The sequence below is a fragment of the Danio rerio genome, chromosome 23 (assembly GCF_049306965.1).
Source record: "Danio rerio strain Tuebingen ecotype United States chromosome 23, GRCz12tu, whole genome shotgun sequence".
NCBI lineage: Eukaryota > Metazoa > Chordata > Actinopteri > Cypriniformes > Danionidae > Danio > Danio rerio.
Genome location: NC_133198.1, coordinates 28,002,799 through 28,010,454, shown reverse-complemented (window position 1 = coordinate 28,010,454; position 7,656 = coordinate 28,002,799). Strand labels below are relative to the sequence as shown.

General features: G+C 33.8%; 1 protein-coding gene across 2 annotated transcripts in view; it reads left to right on the top strand.

Annotated features, from left to right (window-relative positions):
* The first annotated feature begins 246 nt into the window (after positions 1–246).
* The window catches only part of avpr2aa (arginine vasopressin receptor 2a, duplicate a), a 30,559-nt gene continuing 23,149 nt past the window's right edge, over positions 247–7,656 (top strand). For both annotated transcript variants that reach the window (XM_009296925.4, XM_001345969.9), the window contains exon 1: positions 247–741. The gene's annotated coding sequence lies outside the window, so the exon portion shown is untranslated. The remainder of the gene's footprint in view (positions 742–7,656) is intronic.

The following is a 7,656-nucleotide window of genomic DNA, read 5'->3' as shown; positions in this document are numbered from 1 at the left end:
CACTGGAACACAAATCAGACAATCATTTCCATATAACTGAATCCAAACACATTTCACAACATACAGCACACATACAGAAATGCATTGTGTGAATGTCAATCAGTCGTCCTACAAATCCAACAAACTACAACAACTGCCAAAGAGTCCAGTCACACCCAGGGGCTGGTCAATGTAAATATGAAAGCAAATATTGGCACAGATCACCCTAAACAGCGTTACAAACTATGACGATGTGCGTTCGGCTAAGATCTGTGTATGTGTGTGTGAAATGCACGTATAGGAGCACTTCACATTACAGTCTCCTCCCCTCGTCCAACAACACTGGAGACCTGAGTAAAGGAGAGACGAGAGGGAGAGAGAGAGAGTGGCTGAATGTAAGAGATATGTTTATCCTAAGCCCATGCTCAAAATCAACGGCATCAGTGCAGCGCTCGCTCACATGAAGTGGGAAATTAAAGCTCAGAAGCAAAGGGTCTCTCTTGGAATGAATTGCATTGCTTTATTGGAGGTCAGAGTGAAGAAATGAAGTTCAGAATTCAGTGAACGTGAACTTGGGTGAAAGCTGCAAAAGCACGGCTTTAAACATTCACATAGGGTGTTGAAATACCTCAGCGCTGTTCATCAGCACGGCGGCTCTTATGTCAACTGACCATCACAAAGAAGAACTGCAGCTTTGAAGAACTGAACGAGGATTTTCACTAAACACATGGATTATTGCTGCTGCTGATACAACTATACAGAGTAAGTTGTCTATTTATTTATTTATTTATTTAGTTAGTTAGTTAAATAAAATGCATCTAGGTTACAAAAATTATTTTCTTGAGTTTGTTTTACTAATAAAATATGCTTTTTATGCCAAAATGTCAATAACAAAATTCTTGAATATATCATATTCTTCTTGCATCTGTTCATTTTTTAATCACTACATTGGAAACTGTTTTGTTCCATTATAAGCGTGAATGTAATGAAATGGAATGGAAATGAAAACTGGACTGACAGTTTAAATTTACTAGAACTTCTATGTTAAGCTGCTTTGTCACAATCTACATTGTAAAAGTGCTATAAAAAATAAAGATAAATTGAACAAAAAATGAAATGCATTGAGGTTTAGAGTTTTAAAAGAAATGTTAAATGCCACCATGGACCATAAAACTAGTTTTAAGTATCAGCAGATTTACACATTTGCTAAAAGCTGAATAAATAATCATTGGCGTATATTTGGTGTAGAGGACAACAATTGAGGGAGATAAAACTTAAAAATCTGGAATCAGAGGGTTCCAAAAAAATGTTTAAATACTAAGAAAATCACATTTAAATTGGTCTAAATAAGATCTAAACATTGCCATTTTCATATATTTACAATAAGGGTATTACAAAATATCTTAATGTCACATGATCTTTAATTTATATTTACCATGAATACAGTACTCAGCATAATTGAGTACATCACATTTTGAAAAATATTTTTTATCCATATTTCAGTGAATATGGGTCATATATGCTGGTGCATTTGAACAAAACAGATTTATTAAACAGATATATTTTCTAAAATAATGTTTTAGTTGCCAAACATCTTTATAGATAAAGAGATAATACTTTTAAATTAATGTGAAATATTGGAACAATAAATTCCAAACTACAAAATATCTACAGAATTTTATACATTTTTTGTTTTTCTTGAATGTTGTTCTTTTTAAAAATGTATTTCATATTTTTCCCAAATATATACATTTGGGAATACTAATTCCAAACTGTTACAATAAGTTATTTTGCTCCAGATTTGACTATGGTACTGACTAATCGAATGTATATGCACAAATATAATCTTGTAAAGCTTCCTTTAGAAAATATTAATGTAAATGAGAAATTTGTGAGGGGTGTACTTACATATGCTGAGCACTGTATATATTAAAAACAATGTTGGCCCATATTGCCGAAAATAATCCCTTACATCATAAGACATAAGGTTTTGTGGTGCAGGGTTACAAATACAAAACACGGTAATCTTGTTGCTAGGATATTTTCAGTGTATAAGATTATAAGATAATATAAATATAATATACTAAACTGTCATTTCACTATAAGACCATTTTTAAAGCTGTTAAAAATGAGTGAGCAATTTTGGGCTATTGCATTAAGGGCATACACACTCTATAGTTGTTTTATGTGCTGGGGCAGTTATTAGATTTTTTTTATAAAAGACTGAATTTGAAAACAAATCAAACTAATCTGTTTAGATTTTAGTGCCAGACAGAAGAGTTTTGCTAAATCAGACGAAAGTGTCCCTTCACTTGCTAACTGTTTAATCTCTCAGAACATGGAGAATGTTAAGCAACGCACAGCTATTTCTAGTAGAGCGTTTTAACTTCTGCAAGTGAGTGTTTCAGGCCATAAAATAAATGCTGTTAGAAAAAGCCTGAGGGGAACCCAGGACTGACCAGCAGAAACGCAGCATTTTAACTCAGGGTGTGCAGAAAATGGCCATATTATGATCTCAAAGCTTTTCTTCACCTTTTTGGTAGTTCAGGTGAGATTTGGTATTAAAGAATGAAAAGAGCTAATGTTTTATTATTTTATTTTATTAATCTATACTATTTCTTATTACGTTCCCTATTAAATTTCTGAAAGCTGTTCCTGAAGATGGCTTTGAGTCTGTGATTGTGTAAGCTAATGCTCTTATCAGCTGTGAGAAGCTGTTGAAATCCAACAGGGATGTTTTGGACTCATGCTGACGCAATATTGTAATGCGCGTTTGATTTGTTTAATAAGGTGCTGAGTACAGTGATACATGGCAGGCATCCATGACCCGTAAAATTAAAATCGCAATTGCATGAGCCATTGGAGGATAAAACTAAAGAGAAAGACATTTGTAAAGAAATTCAACTTTTAATGGCATACTCAACTGTTATGCAACCTGGCCTGATTCTAGATGCAATTATTGCAAACTGCAAATGCCATAAACCTGATATTATCATCAATAACAAACAACTTCTTGAATGCTGACAAATTTATGTTTTATGTTCATCAGTTTAGTGGAGAAAGAACTTTTAAAATAAGATTGAACTAAAATAATGTAAAAAGATTCACGAATCTCTAAAAACTTACACCCAATGTACAAATCTTTGCCATCATGACAGTGCATATTATTTCTCAGGTTTTTTTGTTTGTTTTTTTAGAATTCAATTTAAAGTCCACTTTAAAGTATTCACTATATTCTTTATTTAGGAAAGTTTTTAATTGCTTTATTTAAGTAATTAAGCAGTCATTGGACAACGGTTTGCTCTGTAGCCAATCATTTCTTAAGTGGGCTCAAATATTTATTCATTTTCTTTTCGGTTTAGTTCCATTATTAATCTAGGGTTGCCACTGTGGAATGAACCGCCAACTTATCCAGCTCATGTTTTACACAGCGGATGCCTTTCCAGCTGTAACCCATCACTGAAAAACACCTATACACACTCATTAACTACGGACAATTTAGCCAACCCAATTTACCTATACCACATGTCTTTGGACTTGTAAGGGAAACCCACGCAAACATGGGGAGAACATGCAGCAACTGACCCAGCCGAGGCTCAAACCAGCGACTTTCTCACTGTGAGGCAAACTTCCTACCCACTGCGCCACCGCGTCACCCTCACCAATAATATTGACTATAACATTTTTTAAATTGCTTTCATTCCAGACAAACCAAAAATAGTACTTCCTATAATATAATAGAAAACACGTGCTACAAATCCTCACAACGCAAACACATTTTTAAAAAACGTACAGAACATTTTCAAATAGCACAGAACACAATGGAAATGTTTCAAGGAGACCCTAAAACGTGACAGACACAGCTATTTAGGTTGTAGTTATTTAGACTATTATTTAGTTATAGTTTTTGTAGTCACGTTTTTGGCTCTACTTGAAACATTTCCGTTGTGTTCCTTTCTTTCATTATTTGTTTGCATTGTGAGAAAATGCAGTGTGTTTTATTAATTTATTTTTTAATTTTTTTTAAAATGTGTTTGCGTTGTGAGGATTTGCAGTATGCGGTCAAACAGATGAATAACTTTTTTAATTTGCAGGCGTTTTTTTGGAATTGCATGTGTTTTCTTAAATTACAGCACGTTGAGCTCTCTCAGCCACTGTAAGTATCAGAGAGAGATTTTTTATCATCATTCAGTCTAACAGATACATTTATGTTAAATGAAACAACAAATTTATTCTGACTTGTATACTTATGAAAATAAAAGTTGTCAATTAACATTTTGTTGTACTTTAAATTACTAAACAGTACAAAAAGTATGCAAAACCTAGCGGTCTGAAGTATAAAGATACCAAATCAAAGCATTTTAATATGTTATTTATTTTACTAAACATATAGTAAAATACAAATAATTGGGACAACATTAAAATGGTTTCTCATTTTTTCTAGGCAGGTTTTAAGTTAATTACAATAAAAGATGCATATTCCATTGTTTGCAGTGATTATTATGCAATGAAAATAATCTTAATTATCATTATATCATGGGTTTTCACAGAGTTTGTATTTTTTCTTTTCAAATTGTCTAAGTTCAAACGCATTATCACACAATTCTAAGTGTCTTCTAAAGTCGCTTTGAAAACCTTTTATTCTAATTTTTTTAAATTTGTTGCATTTTTTCTCTAATTGCATGAATGAATGATAATCCCATTGCATATGGATGTGTTTGATCAATTACAATCTAATTATAAAATCATCATCATCACTGTATCTTTCATTTTGACATAATTTTTGAGACAAATATTCAATTAATAACCTAAAATTTTAAGGACTGAGAAACTTAGCTGTTTTTTTTTTTCTTTTTACAAGAACAAGCTAAATAAAACAGCTCATTTAATACTTAGTTAAGATCTGAGACTGACAAAAATGGTTTGCTCACTAACTACTATCGAGGGGGAGAAAATTACAATATGAACTTAAGATTAATTTGAGTTGCAACTCAGACATTTCATGGCCAATTATCTTGGAGCAACTAAAGCTAATCTGTCCAATCACACCATCACAACCCAAAGCATGTTTAAAACATTTCTAGACACTCCACATTAATAAGCAGCTATAAAAGCACAGTGCCTTTTCTGTATCATCAGCTACATTTAGTGTAGGTCAACATTTCTGCTGCACCATATTAGTGGATTCCACAGAGAGAAAGGATTCAAGCAAAGGTAGAAAATGACAAAGCAAGGGTAAACTGAGCAGCTCATGCATCAGCGGCTTCGAAAGATGACCTCAAACACTGCTGTGACAGGGACAACCGCTTTTATTTATGACTGTTATGACTGGACCCCGACAGCCACACAGCCAAAGAGAGAAGAGAGAGAGAAAAAACACTCATTCCATAAAAACCAAGGGTTTAGCAATGTTTATATTTGCTGCAAGAGAATGAATTACAGACTGCGAGGAGAATGACAGGTGATAGATATTGTCAAACATTATAAATGAGGTGATCTTAATGACTTTTTTGGACGAGATATTTTTTTGGTTTTGTTTCTAGACTAGTTTTGGGGTCTAAATAGTTCTGAATTTAAATAAATAGCTTAAAGCAAATTCAATAACACTGATGCTTTTTTCACAGTGACCAGAATAAACGAGAATTTTCTATTTTTTTTTAGAAAAAAAAATTAATGCAGTTAAAGTCTTCTTTTATACATTTTTTCTGCAAGTTCTGTTTAATGAAGAGAAACTTTCTAAGCATAGTAGTTTTAATAAAAAATTTTAAATAACTGATTTTCTTTTAAACTGCCATGATGACAGTACAGAATATATTACTACATATTCAATGTATTCAGCTTAAAGAGTCATTTAAAGGTTTAACTAATTAGGTTAACTAGGCAAGTTAAGGTAATTAGGCAAGTCAATAGTCCCTTTCACACATATATACGGATCATGTATGAACAGGCTCTTTTTGAAAATACCGTTAATTCCATTCCAGCAATTGTCCGGAAAGAAAAGCTGTTCCATTACCGTACCATAATTTGAAGAAAGAGCGCGTTCATGATTAGAACCCGCTGATGTGAGACGTCAACTCCAGCCAATCAGAACACTCAGACGCATTTACGTCCACACTGTTTCTGAAAATAAAAGCCTTTGAATATTTTTTCCAGACACTTTTAGCTGTAAGATGTTAGTTAGATAATGTTTCTATATTCTTTCTTAATGCCAACTGTGGAAAAAGTGATCCGATAAAATGCTTATGATAAACCGCTGTTTGTTTACCTTCAAGCTCTGCTTCAGTTGCTTGACTCGTGTGCACGGGAAGCAGGTGGTGAGTCCCAGCACACACACATATTATGTAGCACAACCCATCAACAAAAGGCCCCGACCCCTTCTGTGTTTACAAAAACAAGCGCAGCTGCTTAGAGGTCATTTCTGGTTGATGATATCAGAATTTACCGGTATTTTGGAATGGATGTGTGAATGGTCTTTACCAAAAGTTATTTCTACTCATTTGAAAAGAGTTTTGAACTTAGTGTTGAAGGTAATGAGTTAATTAAATACCTCATTACTTCAACTTAAATGGAGGAAGTTCACAATACTCACAAACATTTTTTTTTTTACTCAAATGGTTTGTAGCAATCGGTTACCTCAAACAGTTTAAGTTGCCTTAACTTATTGGGTTTTATAGTACTTGGTTTGAGTTTTCTTTATTTATTGGATTTTACTGTGCTGAAATTGCTTTGTTTACTCAAATGGATTAAGTTCACAGTACTCATTAGGATTAGTTTTTGAACTTAAATGGTTTGTTGCAATCGGTTTACTCAAATGGTAACAAATGGTAACCTTAACTTTTGGGATTTTAGAAGAAAAAACACTGAAATGCTGAAAAAAAAACCTGGCTCCATTAAATATCACTTGAGAAACTTTTGAAAAACTGTTTACTGAATACAATAAACGTGTGCAAATCCACTTGCTTTTATTTGTGTATATATGCTTGCTTTTAAAAATTGGGAAATGTCAAAAGAAAAAAGAATTGCAACTAACAAAAGCATTTACATGCCAAAAAATAAGTTATGAGAAACATGGTAATGCAAAATAGTATATTTAGTTTTATCATTTTTGCAGCACTTCATTTAAATATAAGAATATAAGAATTCACACTTAGCTCATGATTTATACATAGCTTGTTTGGCATGCTGTCCCGGGAGAGAGCCCTGAGCTCAAGGCATCCTCGGGCCCTGGGATCTCCCCTTTCGCAGGGCGAGGGGAAATTGAGCTCAGGTCCATCTCAAACTCCCCCGCCGCTGAGGCCAAGGTAAACTTCCTGAAAGTAAGACATTAGAAAAAAAGATTTAGGCTTATTTTATCTATAATAGAAGCATATTTGGATGGTGAGAGGAAACCGGGGGAAACCCCCGCGGAAATGAGGAGAACATGCAAACTCCGCACAGAAATAACAGATGGCCCAGTAAGAACCCGACGCCATTGGTATTCTTGCTGTGAGGCAAGAGTGTTATCACTTTGCCACCATGCCGCTCATTTTAGATAAAGGTAAAAGAAGAGGAGGAGGGGGTTTCTTCCAGACAAAGATAGTTGTGGAAAGAAAATGAGGATATATAAAGTGACTTGAGATCCTTTGATTGGAGGATCATGATTAGCTAATGTGGGCCAGCTGGGTTAATCATGAGCAT